The 15,095-nt window shown below is 51.8% G+C and overlaps 1 protein-coding gene across 2 annotated transcripts in view; it reads left to right on the top strand.

The window, feature by feature from the left end:
* LOC135285585 (opioid-binding protein/cell adhesion molecule homolog) overlaps positions 1–15,095 on the top strand; it is a 293,621-nt gene that overhangs the window by 117,780 nt on the left and 160,746 nt on the right. The window lies entirely within an intron of this gene.

The following is a 15,095-nucleotide window of genomic DNA, read 5'->3' as shown; positions in this document are numbered from 1 at the left end:
TCCCATGTGCTTTGCTTAGTCCAGATCTGCTTCCAGTAAATATCCTCAGCAGCCAGGATTGAAGTTCGATTCTCTGCCAGTCATCCTCATCTAAGACTTGTATTTATTTATCCTTTATCACTCCCTTGGCCAGTCTCCGGCGTGACTTCAGCCCTTTCTTTCCCCAGCTCCTCGAGCTTTTATCGTAACTGCCATGGGAATGGTGAGGTGAGGAGCCTGTGTCCCCTGGTGCTGAGGGATGCAGGGGATGGGGATGGCATTGCCAGACTGACTCGATGCCAGACCTGCAGGCTGGAGCCTGTGGAGATGACAGGGAGAGGGCTGGCAGATAGGGAGCAGCGCTGGAGCTCCTGGAAGAAATGGGAAAGGGGAAGTTTCAGTGCAACTTCTCGTTAGAAAAGGTTAAATATATCAACCCAGGATGTTTCTTCTTATTAAAAGGGTTGGGTTTGATGCTTCCTTTCTAATTAGGAACAAGTCAAGAAAGATTTTGAAATCTTTTGTGTGATTGTGTTTGAGCTGTTTCCCCGTGGACTCGGGAGCAGTTGGTGTTTGTGTGGAAGGGCCCTGAGGCTCTGGGTGGGAGCAGTGCCATGTCCTGTCCTGGGGAGGCTGAAAAAACAGCCTTGGACTTGATGAGTTTCAAGCCAAAAAAGCTTCAGACAGCACCTCCAGACTCATTAAAGCTCAGGGAAGGTGACCTGGCTCTCCTGCAGCCAGCAGGGAGGGGAGCTGCAGGTGTGTTTACCTGCAGGCACAGGGAGTTTTGCACCCTCTGGCAGAGAGCTGCATCATTAGTGTTGCCTGATTTCCCTTTGCCACCTTGGGAAAGCTGGTTTTTAATGCCTCAGTGTCCTGTGTGCCCTCCTGTGCCCTTCCCCGGGCTGCTGAGCACCATCTTTTAACTTTGAAGGAATTGTCACCCTTCTTACGCATCTTCCCCATCTTTCCTTGGCTGTCTGTCACCTTTTGCTGCCAAATTTCCTGGACTGTGAAATGAAGCTTTTATTATCTTCCGAGAAGGAGGGGGGGGCAGAAATTAAATTAGTGAAATTAAAAAGATGATGATGATGACGACTGTAACCTGACTTCAACCCTTTTCATTCCGCCTCACATAGCAAGGCAGCCGGCTCTGTTCTGGGGCTTCTGCTTGGATTGCTGGAAAGAACCAAACTTTTACTTTCAAATTAACCTGTCAAATCATATATTTATAAGGGAATTGAAGGCAGGAGAATGAGGGTCCCGGATATTCCCACGCATCAATTAGGGGAAAAATTAATTACAATTTACTGGCATTACCACATTAGAGCTGCCTTGATTAGAGAGCAACTTGCTTTGTGCTCTGGAAAAAGTTAAATTAAGGAGTTTGGAGGGAGGGGGTCCCGGACTGGTTCTGTGGGCAGAACCTCCAAGAGCAGATACTTGGATTTGGTATCACCTCAAAAAAGCTGTTTTGGGATGTGAGTGCATTGGACACCCCAAAAATTGCTTGTTTGACCTTGACAGAGCACTTGGTTTGGGACTGGGTGATCTCCAGTGCTAGGGCAGGGAAAAGCTGATTCTCCTTGTCAGCACATCTCACCCCATCCTGGTGCTGCATCCTTGGGCTGATGAGATCCCTGCTTGATCCCACTGCCAGGGAGTCCCAGAGAGTCCATCAGATCTTCTGTGGGTTATTCTGGGGGTTATTGAACATTTTATGGGCCTAAATTAGCGCTGGAAGGAGCCCCCAGGCTGTGGTTCCCCAATGTCCCTTGTGTGGCTGCTAAATGGGGAAGCCCGGAGAAATGGGACCTGGGGGAATGGCTGCCAGGCTGCTTTTCCATGGGAAAGCCAATCTCATTCCTGCTCCAAACAGCCAGGCCATTAACAATTTGCTGCTGCAATAAAAGGCTGTGGCACAGGGAGAAGCCACAGAGTGAGGTGAGGCACAGCCGGGGCCCTGACACAGGAATTCCCTCCAATCCCACTTTTTTCTGCACCCAAGGGGCGTCTTTGTGCCATGGAGGCAGCAGCTGTGCAGGGAGAAGGTCAGAGGAGGCTTTGATGGGGTCCAGGGAGGAGGGGAGGCAGATTGTGTGCTGCAGGGAGAGGGAGGGATTTCACAAAACTTTGGAGTTTGGGAACAGATGAACCTGGCAGGCGGCCACTATCCAAAGCCTGTTGTGGGTTGTGGTTTTTTTAATATTCCTGGCATTACCCACCAGCAGAGATGAAATTCATAGGCTCAGAAAGCCCAGATTCTGAGGTCAAAACTCAGGCAGTGATGTGTCAAATCCAGAATGGGAATGGAATTGTGGTACTGGAAACCACCCTGGGACAGAGTTAGCATCCCTGGGGGCTGGGAGCAGTGTGCCTGCAGGGCTTTGTCCTTTGTGGGAGTGCCTCTTTTCAGGCAGCTGGGGCAGGGGTATTCAATATTTGCCCTGGGAAGGTGAGATTGGGTGCTTGGAGCAATGGTCCAGCTACTGGGACCAGTCCCAGACTCCTCGTTAGTCAGTGCCTTGCAGAACAAGGCTGGTTTATGGCTGGGGTGTGCCACCTCTTATCAAGGACACTGCAGCTGTGGCATGAGGTGCCAGGCATCACGTGGGAAGGAGGGAGAGCCCAGGGCTGTGCTCTCATTCCCTGTGTGCCCATGCCAGGGAGAGCAGGATCCAGCCTCGGAGCTGCTGCTGTGCCTGGGGCCATGCAGGCTGGGCAGGCTTGGGAGGGATACACTGGTGGAGGGTGCTGTGCCCTCCCCGTGAGCTGTCTTGGCCAACCCAGGTGTTTCTGGGGTTGTCCCCTCTGTGGATCTGTCCCCATATTGGTGACCAGCACTTGCTGCTGCCAGTGAAACCAGCCTGAGCCTGCCTGAGCTGCCAGGAGAGCTCTCAGCAGCAGCTCCAGGTGGATTTACACTAGGGAAGGATCCAGCCCTCCTCAGGAGCTGAGGGTGGGGAGACACTGGGGTTAGGGACCCCGAAAGCACAAATATCCCTGTGACAAGCTGTTTGAAGCCAGGCTGATCAGAGAAGGTGACAGCCCTGCCACATCTGGGAACAGTTTCTGTGTCCTCCTTGCTGACAGGAGGAGTTTGATTCCTTTAATATTTGATGTGTTCTGTCTTTTGCAATGTTTGTTTTTGGCGTTGTGGGTTTTGACTTGTTTTATTTTTATTTTTTTAAAAGTACGCTGCTCCTCAGAGCCAGCTGCCCATTTGCCATGGGCATGGGAGCTCTGCAGGAGCCAGGGGAGGGGCAGGCAGTGCGACAGCAAATGTGACACTTGGGGGCCTGGAAACTCTGCCTGACCTGGGAGATTCCTGCTGCTTCTCCCCATCCATCTTTCCAGCTGGAGTTAGGGGTTGCATTCTTCCTGTGTGCAAGAAGAGGCAAAGGATGCTAATAGGACTTTTCATCTTCCTCCTGCTCCCCATGTCACTCTGCTTGAAGCTGGGGGTGGCACCAGGGAGGTGACCACCTGAGAAACTCTTGGACCATCTTGCCTCAGACCCCTTTTTTCCCCCTGCTCCTCTGTGTGGTCCCATTCCTGCTGCAGATGGGCAAAGCTCCCACCTGGAGAGCAAATTTCCTGCAGCTGGGACAACTTCTACTCTCCTCATGGCTTTTTTACCCCTTCTGGGACATCCCTGCAGAGGAAAACCTTCATATGTCTTGAAATGCTGAGCTGAGGGTCTGGAAGGAGAGGGCAAGAAGTGTGTGCTGAAGTCAGCTGGGGGGATTTGGGGAGTCTCTGCCAGAGAAACAATTGTGGAGGGTCTGGAGAAGCTCGGCAGGCGGTGGGACAGGGGGGCTGTGCGTTTTGGAGGGGGTCCTGGAGCAGGACCAGGCTGGGGAATTGTCCCCTCTGACAGGGAGCTTTGCTTGGTGACATGCTGCCCACGTTCCTGGCAGGACGGCAGGAGCAAGACCCCAGAGAGGACGAGCAGAGGCTGTCCTGGGCTTGGTGCTGGCAGGGCGAGCTCTCTGCCACGCAAAGGCTTCCCCCATTGACATCAGTGTAAGTGGGTGCCACAATTACTGCAGGCTCTGACATCTGAACGGAGCAGAGCCACCCTTGCTGTAATTCACTGCCACTCTGATTGCAGGGCAGAGCAGGGAAAAGTCAAATTACCCAAAAAAGCAAGAAGAGAAAGCGAGAAAGCCGTGCCTCTCTGATGGAGGTCAGGGTGGAGTGGGGCAGGACGGGAGGCCCAGCTGCTCTCCTGCCCTTGCCATGCCCAGGCAATGTTGTCCAAGCTCCAGTTTGAAGGTCTTGCCTTGGGCATGGCAGGATGAGGAGGTTCATCTCCACAGGATTTGGAGGTGTGGGTGCTGGTGTGAGCCAGGCCAGACCAGAACAAATCCAGGACGTTTGCTTGTGGGCATTTGCTTGGGCAAATTTCTTCTAAGTGGGTTATGAAGGAGTGGGGCTGACATGGGAGTTAGCTGGGCTGGGTGGAGATTACTGCTGCTTGGCTCGGGGTCAGGCAGACAAATCCTGCTTTCTGCTTGCTCTCTGAAGGCTCAGCGTGACGCGCCTGACAGCAGAGCTGTGGCTTGAGCCTCATAAGCTGAGGAACATGAATTTCCCCTTTCCCACTCCAAGTGTCGGCCGTCTCTGCCCGAGGGTACTGGACAACCTAACTCCAGCTTGCTATCAGTGCTTTTGAAACTCTCTGCCTGCATTTCATGCGGATTTTGCTCTTGCCCAACAGCTAGGAGGAGGAGGAAAGCATTGCCCCACATTTGACTGCTCCTGTGCAGCCACTGCATCTCCCCAAATCCCCCCCGAGCGCATGGGAAGGGACCCTGGGTAGGCATCACTGCTCTGCTGCTTTTCCCTCCCTCCTGCTTTTCCTCCTTTCAAGGTGCATTTCTACATCTGTTGGATGCAGCAGCGTGCCAGCTCGGTTAATTACAGTCTGCTTACCTGAATTCCCCTGTGGAATTCCAGCTGGATAACGGTATCCTTCACTGGTGAGCCTTAAAGAATCACGGGCAGCCAGACCCCTCTGCCTTTGGGTGTAAACGTGGGTTTATGATGCTCAGAGCTCTCCCAGAGCAGCAGCAGGGATGTGGTGGTGATTATCCCTAAAGACTGTGAGCTGGTGCCATGCCTGATCACTCTGGGATGGGGCTGGCATCTGATGTCCAGAGAGCAGCCAGCAGGGATGGTGGGAAATATGGTCCATGGGAACAGAGCTGGAAGCCACGAGGCTCACAGGAGCTGGATGAAAACACTTTGAGCTGCTCTAATGCTTAAGTGGACAAGATAATGGGATACTTTTTTTCCTTATTGGCCCACCAGATAAGTCGTTAATGCAGGCGATTTCCAGCGGCGCCTGTGATTTGCATGGATACAAAAGAGCGAGTTTTTCATTATTTGGTGGGGCTCTGTTTGATCAAGGGCTGTAGAGAGGAACTCAGAGCTGATTTGGTGCACTATTTATGGTCCTTCATTAGCAGCTGGCGGGAGCTTTGTCCCGCCTCAGCTCCGTGTGTCTCCAGCGTATCCTTAGCCCAAGAGAAGCATTTCGCGTGAGTCTTGCTGGATGATAAAGTTATCAGCATTCACAGTTACTTTGCTGCAGTTGTGGGCCCTGGATCAGATGTTTTTAGAGGCAGTGAGTGTGATTTTTGTTTAAAAAAGTGCTCATCTACCACAAAATGATGAGAGGTGAGGTTGATGTCTCAAGAAGAGCAGCTTAGGAGGTGCTGGCATGGGAGTTCCTCTCTCCATCACTTCCTGCTCCATCTCTGGCTCATTCCAGGCCAGCCAGGCAGAGGAAGGATACCCTGAACCACCCAAATCTCCCACTCATTCCATGCTGGCCTCCAGCTCAGATCCCTGGGGAAGCAGTGTGCTCCTGCAGACCCTGCTTAGCTCGTACTCTAAAGCAGCTTTTCTTTGCTCTGACTGATTTTTCCACACTCTCTCTCTCTTGGGAAGACGATGTAATCTCTTTCCTTATTGACACTCTCGGCAGATCCCTATGGAGAATACAGTCTGGGGGTGATGCTGCAGCCCAGGAGCTGGGCCGTCAGGTCACTGAAACCCCAATATTTGGGATTTCAATTTCTGCCTGCTCAGGTGACAGCAATGTCCTGGGACCACAGTGGGGGTCTTTGGTAGTGCAAATTACTCAGGAAGGATTTCCCATGCTCTGGCATCCCAAATCTATAAACAGCAGAGGCTTTGGTGAGCTTCTGTTAGGGGAATCTGTCCTTTCCACTCCACTCACTAGAGCTTTGGGGTTCAGGGCTGCTGGCAAGAGGGAGGATTTGCTATTCAAGGCACAGGGGCAGGAAAGCATAGCCTGAAAGGTGTCAGTGCAATCTCACTGGCCTTTGTGCCTTTATTTATCTGAAATCCCACAGAGCTGTCCTTCACTGCAGCTTGGATCAAAATTCATCTGATTGTGGTGTGGGTTTTGCAAGGTTTTTTTTTTCCTTAAAGCCCCAGTTACTGTGACAGTGCAGGAATCTTTGTCTGCCTTTTCCTTCTAATGAGAAAGTTTGTCTGAGTATTTGGAGGTGAAGCAGAGCTTTCCTAGGGAAGGGAAGCTGTGCTTCCAGGCAGGGGTTTATTGCCCATAAGCAGCTGGCTTTCTCCTGTGCCACTGAGCTTGTCCGTGAGCTGCTCTGAGCCAAATCCAGCCCTGGTTATTGTGCAGAGTAATCATAGAAGTGTCTCATTTAAAACAGGAGTGAACCGAGGCCAAGAAATAACTCTCCAAAGAATCAGCCTCATCTTCTCCACCTGCCTCTCCTTACCTGATAATCTTCCTTAGGAAGCTTGAGGGAGTGCAGTACCTGATCCTTCCACCCACGGGAGGCAGGACCTGGTGTGCAAAGGGTGCAGGCTGGAGGCTGCCCCGGAGCCCCAACCTCCTTCTGGCCACTTTACCTTGGGCAGAGCCAAGGTGGGCTCTGGAAAGTCTTGCAAGCTTTCAGCAGGTGAGGGAGCACACGGGGTCTGGGCAGGGCCAAGCCAAGGAGGGAGGGAGGAAGGATGGTCGAGCGACAGCTCTCGGGGCCGGCCGGCCCTTTGGCATATGGAGCCGTTGTGCTTGGGTGCTCCGTTTTAAAGAATTTTCAAAGAGCCCGTCCATCTGGGCCCCCTCGCTGCTGCCGGCGCGGCGGGGCGCCGAGCAGATGGTTTGCAAACAAAACAGCTTCGGCTCAGGAGGGGAAGGAGACCTGTCCAAAGTGGCTGGAGCTCAGCCCCAGCACCGCGAGCGGGGCTCTGGCAGCGGCATTTCCCCAGGACGGGCAGGTGTGTGGCTGTGGGCAGGCAGGCTCTGCTGCTCTTGGGGGTGTTGATGCCCCTGCAAACCACGTGGTGGCTGCACTGTGAGGGCTTTGACCCCAAATCCTGCCCTGGAGAGCTGGCTGGGAGCTGCTTGTTCCCTCTACCTGACATCCCTGTCGTCACACACAAACGCACGTGCTCCTGAATGCGGGATCACTTTGCAGAGGTCACTTTGTATGAGCAGGTTAGGGAATGGCTGATCTGCTGCTCGCATTACCTGAGCTTTCCTTGAAAATCCTTCAGCCATCCAGCCACTGACCCTGAGATGTGACAAGCTCACAGCTCTTGCCAATAAAGCAGCGACTCGGTTTGAATAATATCTGACAATTACGTGCTGAGCCCCAGCATTATGCAATATTTATGCATGTGTCTGGACTGTAAAACAGTGATTATCTAAAAGGAGTAATTGTTTGCAGTCTTACACTGAATTTCTTTTCTTCTTTGGCCTTGGAGAGCCACACTGCTAATCAGCAGCACGCATGGCACTCGTTAAACGCTTCCACTGAAACCAGCCCCACCATTAGCCCAGCGGGTGAGCTGAGCAGTGTCTTGGTGCAGTGGCACGAGGCTCTGTGCACGGAGCTTTATTTTAGTGCCTCGGGCTGGTGGATTGCTCGTGCTTGGGGAGCCAGGAAGGTGAAGAGGGTCCAGCACCCACCCCTGCTGGCTGAGCTTGCGTGGGATAAACAGGCTTTGATGTGCTGAACAGAGAGGTGCCCGGGCAGAAGGGCTGAGCCAGGCACCCAGCGAGGCTTTTCACCTCCCTTTCCCTCCTGGACACTCAACCGCGTTCCTGTGCCCTTGGAGCAGAGCAGTGATTGAAATCTCTCTTTGTTCCTCACTCCCTCCGCCACAGCAGCTGCCCTTTAGTTTTTTTCTCCTCTTCTCTTCTTTTTCCAAGTGTTGTTGGCTGTCAACCTGGGCTGAGGAGGAAGTCAAAGCTGAAGAGACAAATGCGGGCTGTCACATCGCAGGGGTGGGGTGGGACAGAGAGGGCAGCCCGGCCTCCTGCCCCGTGGCCAGAGGGAGGAGGGACTGCCCTGCACATGGGAGCCCCCGGCACGCTGGGGCCATGGGGGTGATGCTTGTTTCTGCAGCACAGAAGAAAAGCCTCTATTTTGAGGAGAAAAAAAGCTTTTCCATCCTTTTGGTGCTCTGCAGAGGCGGCAGCAGGGCAGCAAAATGTTTTCCAGCTTGCATTCCGGTGACAGCGTGGTCACAACGTTTGGCACGGGATATATCCCAGTGTAATTCCTGCAGGAGGCTGGGATTCGAGGTGGAGAAAGGCTCAGGGGACCAGGCAGTGGAGACAAACAATGTGCCTGGTCAGCAGAACAGGCAGTGGAGCTGGAGAGGCCAGGATTACTGCTGCCACAGCTTGTTAACATAAACTAATACAGGCTGCTGCGTTGGACGCAGGGAGATAGGAGGGAGAAAAATGGGAAGCGTGTGCAGGAATAAGGGCCCAGATAATGAACCTGGCAATGAGAATGCAAAGCAAAACAAAACAGGAAGAAATGCTGTTGTTGCAGAGTCCAGGCTCTATCTGCTTCAGCTTCTTGCTGCTTCTCAAAGACTTTATTTGTGGCTGGGATGGTGCTTTCCACAATGCTGGAGTCACTTCTTCACCCCAGGGCTGTGGGAAGAGAGGATGAGTGCCCTGTTTAAGGCCTCAATGGCACAAACATTGACTCAGCCAGAGTGTCCCACTACCACAGAGGGGTGTGAGCAGGTTGATGCTTCCCAGCACCTCCTGGGACAGGATCTTACAGCAGAAGACACCTTATCCATGACCAGGATGCATTGCATGCCCTTCCCAGCCCATGCAGGAGTAGTTCCCTGCTGCTGGAGTGGAAGAGCCAGCAATGAAATGGCTTTTGCCAGTGGCTTTTTGGCCTCCTGAAGCAAAAAGTAGAGCAAGGGCTGTAGTTATTTCTGGAAAATTTGGGATGAGAGAGCTCCTTGCACATCCTGACAAGGGAGGGATAAGGAAATCTGAGATGCAGGTGTCACCCTGGGATGTGCTGTGGCAGAGATCACCACACTGAGCTGTTGGGTTGCAAGAGGGCAGGGGATCTCCACCCCTCTTTTTTGGGTATGAAAAGCATGGAGAGGAGTTTTCTGCAGTGTGTGGGGCCGACACCTACCCTGGCAGCACAGGGCCAGCCCTGCTGAGAGGCAGCACTGGTTTTATGAGGTGTGCTGCCTTCTTGCCTAGAGGGTCCTGCCTTCTCACAGGTCCCTGAGCCGTGGACAATTCATCTGGTTTTATGGTGATGACGGAAGAATCCAATCTGCAGCCTGTAGCTGGAAAGTTCAGAGCCACGCAAGGCTGATTGGGGAGGAGAGCAGGTTTTATTGATGGTCTGGGCTCCTGGATGTTGCGTGGGAGGAATCGTGTTAATGGGTCCCTTGGGCCATTGCCTCCTGACTCTGCCATATCTCCTTATTCACCTGCTTCGGCTCTGATGGTGTCTTTTTTATTTTGCTGCCTTTTTTTTTTTCCCTTTTTCTTCTCTCTTTTGATGTTCAAGGGCTTTTAAAATTGCAGCAGGAAGGGAGGATGTGGGGCTGACCAAGGCACCTGCCAGTCCCTTCCCATCCCTCGTGATGTGTCCTTCAGCGTCAGAGATCACCACAAAAGATGTCCTGGGCTTCGTGATGTGGCTCTGACAACACAGAGCGATGGCCTTGGCTCCAAGGTGACCAGGGAGCTGCTGATGGGCTGCAGCCCCATCAGTCTCTTGTGTCGGTTAAAGGGGTGAAAGGATGATCACTCACTGCTCACCTTCCTGAAGTCATCCCACGGCCGTGCTCTGCAGCCGGAATTGTGCATCCTCACGGGAACAGTGCTGCCTCCGGAGCCTCCTGATTGGTGTCACGGGGCGTGCGGATCAGGCTCCACTTTCTGGCCCACTTTTGATAATTAATTGATAGTTGAAAATGTTTGACAAACAAACAGCAAACAGGAATCAAACCCGCTCACGTGCGCATTAACATTTCATGGCGCCTTTCTTGTTTGTTTGCTTTTAAATCACAAAACGCTGTGATACATTTTTAATCGAAAGCACTATTGGCTGTTGCCATCTCTGTTCCAATAACTTTAGTGATGAAAAAGAAGTTCAATGCAGAAATGTAATGCGATCTTTTAGGAGGTGGGCGATCGGTTCGTGACAACCGTTTTCACTTCTACAAAGAGCATTTTTGTCAGGGAGAAATATATTTAAAAACATTCTTATTTGAAGAAACTCTCAGAGCTCTCTGGATGCTCTTTGATGGCTCTTGGCGTGGCAGAGCAGCACACGATGGGCTGCATGTGGTGGGAAGGTGGGGGGTGATGGCTGACTGTGTTTGGTGTCCCCAGGGCAGGGTCCTCAGCCCCTTGAGGGGTTTCTTCCTTGCAATCATGTTTTTAAACCCTCCTTAAGGTGCTCTCAGAAGAAAATCCTCCCTCCTGGCTAAACCCAGTGACTTGCAGACAACAGCCTTATCTTGAAAGCTTAACTAAGGTTTTTCCCTCCTCCTATGAAGGCAGGAGATGAAAGGCATTTGTTTGTGTGCATCTGTGTGGGAATGCAGCACAGTAAATAGTGGGTAGGGAATATTAATACAGGACTAAACCCATCCCTGGCATGAATCACAGGGAGGACATATGTTGTGACAACTTTCCTAAGGGGGTTCTGGCCAAGGTAGATACTGAGTGTTCCCCAGAGGGAAGGAGGAGGGAATGACAGCTCTTTTCTTTCCAAGACTGATGTAATTAAAGAGTTATAATGTCCTTTAACTTCACTGCCCTTGGCACTCTTGTGCACTGGCGTATTTATTTATTATTTTTTTAGCACTGATGAGTGACTAATAGGGTTTATGTGAAGAGGCAAGAGGCCCTGAAATACAGTTCAGCACTGTGTAGAGGGAATGTGGTTTTATTTCCCCGGGACTGAGCATCCATCCATCCATCCATCCATCCATCCACCCACCTTCCCTGAGCATGAGGTTAAACCCTCTGCCGTTCCCACTGTTGCTTAACACACCGAACTTTGTCAAGAGAAGCTTATTTTAATTTAATAGAAAAATACATTATACATAATGCTCGCCATAATTTTCCGTCTGATCTGAAGGAGAATCTGCTGGTCTGCCCAACCCAGCCCAATACCTGCAGATTTGTTGCTGCATGGTTTAAATAATAACAATAACAATACCAGTAGCAATAATATCCTTTGCTGCTGTCCTTGAGTGACAAAGATGATGGAAAATGAAGTTGTAGATAGCTGGAGATGACAATGTGAGTATGCTCTACCCATCTTCCAGGTTATTAGCAGGTGTCAGTCACTGGAAGGAATCTAATAATTTCCAGATGCAGTGATGTCTCCAAACGTCAGCCGTGCTGCTGTGGCTGCAGAAAGCAAATGGTTTTATGTGCTCAATTCCCATTTCTGCTCAGTCTTGTTGTTAGAGAGGCTGTAATGGTGCAATGTCCATGGCCACGTGGCACTGTCCACTGCAGCTGGGTCTGACACGTCACCATGTCACACAGACAGCACCTGCTACCTGTTGCTGCTGTGGAGTTGCACCACCCAATCCTTCCCACCTTGCCCTGCTAAAGGCCCTCAGCCAGTTATCCATCCTTGATTAATCTGGGGAATCCCCCTCTGGAAGGAGGGGGAGATAGAGTGATGGTGAGGCTGTCACTGCTGAGAAAGGGGGAGCACTGGAGCTCTGTTTGCCCCTCTCCCCATCTGCACAGATGTGTTGTGCATTTCCTGAGCTCTTGTGGAGTAAGCCATGAGGGGCCAAATTGGTCCCTTGCACAAATTGCTCCCTTGGAATCAGCATCCTGATGAGAGTGCTATAGACACACACTAATAATCCCTTTCTGAGTGAACACGACACGCACCATGGGTGTCAAGGCTTGCTGCCCAGGGGAGGGCTGCTCCCACATGCCTTTCCTGGAGGGTCCAGCCAGTCAGGAGGAGGCAGGGAGCCACAGGAGTTCATTGTTTCCCAAGCAGGCGGTGCTTTGCGAGCTTGAAGTGAGCACCAGATGGGCAGAGATGATGAAAGAGGCATCGGCGTGAAAGGCTTCCCTCTAGGGTGTTAAATATTACATTCCCCGAGCCCGCCGAACTGTTGAAACCAATAGAACTAATTAGGGAGCCGGTGCCGGGGAAGGACACGCTGTGGCTGGCGGCTGGAAGCCTTGCCAGATCCCACAAAACCCTCCCTTTGTCTGTCCCAGCGCCTCTCGTGAGCGTGGCAGACAGGACACATCGTCCTTTGGGGGACAGCACTGGAAAGGGAGCGTGTCCCCTGTCCCAGGGCCACCTTTTAGCGTGGATGAGGGCTGGGAAGCAGAGGGGACAGCTGACTCCTGTGCAGCAGGGTTGGCTTCCTCCCATTTTCATCTGCTGAGCAGACTGAGAAGATCTCAGGGGTGTTTGCACAGGTTTGGAGAGCTGTCCTGTGGTCATGGTGGCTCTGCCAGGAGTTTCCAGGGGAAGAGAGTAGAGCAGGGCTGGGTGGGGCTCTGGAGAGAGTGTTAAAATCTCCATTTCTGTGTGCCTGCTCCTTTTTTATGGTGACAAGCCAGGCTCTGTAAGCAGAGCACCCCTGTGACCCCATCAGCACAGGCTGGCCACCAGGGTTTGGCTGGATGTCAGACCTTGGCCCCTGACTATCCTGCTGCTCCCCAGCACTGCCCTCCTCTCACCAGGGAGCAGCAGCGCACCTCAGCGCCCCAAAATCCATCTTTCCCTGGATTTCTGTCTCTGCTGGGGGAGCTCCTGCCCTGGTGTGCAGGAGAGGCATGAGGGAGGGTAAATCCATCCCTGTGCCCTTGTCAGTGTGGGGTGCTGTTCTCTTAATGGGCTTCTTCAGCCCCTGTGCCAGCAGCTGCCCTGGAAGAGGGCAGGATTATCCAAGCCAGCCCATGCCATCTGTGCCCTCAGCCAGAGCTGCTTCATCTCTGCTGCACATGCCCCTCTGCTTCTCCCTCCCTGGCAGCCCTTGCACTGGAAATAATAATAATAATAATGATAATAGCAATAATAAAAACAATAAAAGAAAAGGAATTAAGACAAGCAAACATAAAGATGAGTTGTTGCATGGCTCCTGTGCCGATTCTGATCTCAATGTCAAGGGAGCATCATTCCAGCCTAATGGCATCTTCCCGTGGAAGTGCTTTGTAGCAGTCATAAATAAACATGTCGGGTGAAAGGCATGATAACAAAAAAATGGAAACTGAGGCGCCCGGGATCTTTATTATTGAGCGGACAAAGCATCTGTGATTAGCAGGAACAGGGGAGAGGAGAGGGTAAAAATAAAAGGTGGCCGATTGTGTTGCTGCCTTGTCCGTGTCAAGAGAGGATCTGGCTGTGGTAGGTTGACAGGTTGTCTGGATAAATAGTTTGGGGGCAGAACACACATTTCTGATGGAACTTTCTTTTTTACAGCTGAGATCAGGAGCTCCAGAGGTACTGTCAAGGACGGACGAAGCTCTATAAATCAGGACAGGCTTTTTTGTCTGTCTGAAAAGTCTTATCTCGGAGTTCGTCCAGGCAATTTTTTGAGGTCTCTCTGGCTTCCTCCCTCCTCCTTATCAGAGCGCCACAGCTTTAAATGCAGATAGATACCCTCTAATGGAAGCACAAGCCAGAGCCCTCACTCCTTGTAAGTGCCAGCTCGTAATTTAGTTGTGTGCCCTTTGGCACGGGCGCATCCATCACAGGAGTGGAGGCAGCATCACCTCCCGCTGCTGCGCCAGGGACCGCGGTGGCAGCGGGGGCTCAGCACTGAAGGGACCCTGAAATAAATGGGCAGGAGATCTTTCTCCTTTTTAATGCCTTTATTAAAAAGAATCAGCTCAGGTGGGGAGAAATCGACGGGTCGCGCCCACGCCGCCGTTGCTCCCAGGCGCGGCACGGAGGAAGAGGAGGATGATGCAGCTTTGTCTGCTGGTCTGCAGGCAGAGCTGGGGATTCCGTCCTCATGGGAGATTAGCAGATTCCTGCTTTTTGTCTAACACCCCGGGGCGTCTCTTTAATCAACATCTTTTTAGGTTAGGGTGAGAAGCAAAAAGGATCCAAGCAGGTACGGGACTGCGCTCCCATCATTAGACGTCACTTAGGTCACTTGTTGGCTCGTAATTTTAAGGGTTTTTCCTGAGAAAACTGTAAAAATTCGGGGCGCAATGCATTTCTCATCTGCATACCAGCTCTGATGCCACTCCTATCCTCCTGGTACTTGGGAGGGTGCTGGTGTCCCTCCCTGGCAAGCGGCCAGCATCGGGGGGACAATGGTTAATCACCAGCCATTAACAGGTAATTGAAGAAGAATTCTTTAACAGTGAAACTAACTTACAGCAACTGGTCTGACTTGTTTTTAACTCTGCAACCTAAAAAAAAAAATAGATAACTTTTTATTCATAACAGACCCCAGCTCCTGCCCTCCTTGCTCAGTGTGGGACGAGCCACCTGTAAAACGGGCTGAGACCAGTGGGTTTTTCACTCTGTGGTTGTGTTGAGAGGATTTAGGAACAGTGAAGAAATCCTGCCCGGTGTCTGAGGCAGCAGGGTGGGGATGGGCAGGGTGGAGAGCAGCCATTCCTCTGAATTGTTTTTTTAGTTTTTCTCTTGCCATGTCTTCCCCCCTCACACCCTTCTTGTGTTTAAACCAAACGAGTTGGGAAGGAAGGGTTGATTTTTGGCTGGCCATGATCCAGAGGGATGTCATGCACCCGGAATCAGAGCTCAGCGGGATGAAAACCGACACGGGGTTTGATGGGGGAAGCTGTCAAGCCA

The sequence above is a fragment of the Passer domesticus genome, chromosome 23 (assembly GCF_036417665.1).
Source record: "Passer domesticus isolate bPasDom1 chromosome 23, bPasDom1.hap1, whole genome shotgun sequence".
NCBI lineage: Eukaryota > Metazoa > Chordata > Aves > Passeriformes > Passeridae > Passer > Passer domesticus.
Note: the sequence above shows the minus strand (reverse complement) of the source record. Positions and strands in the feature narration are given on the sequence as shown.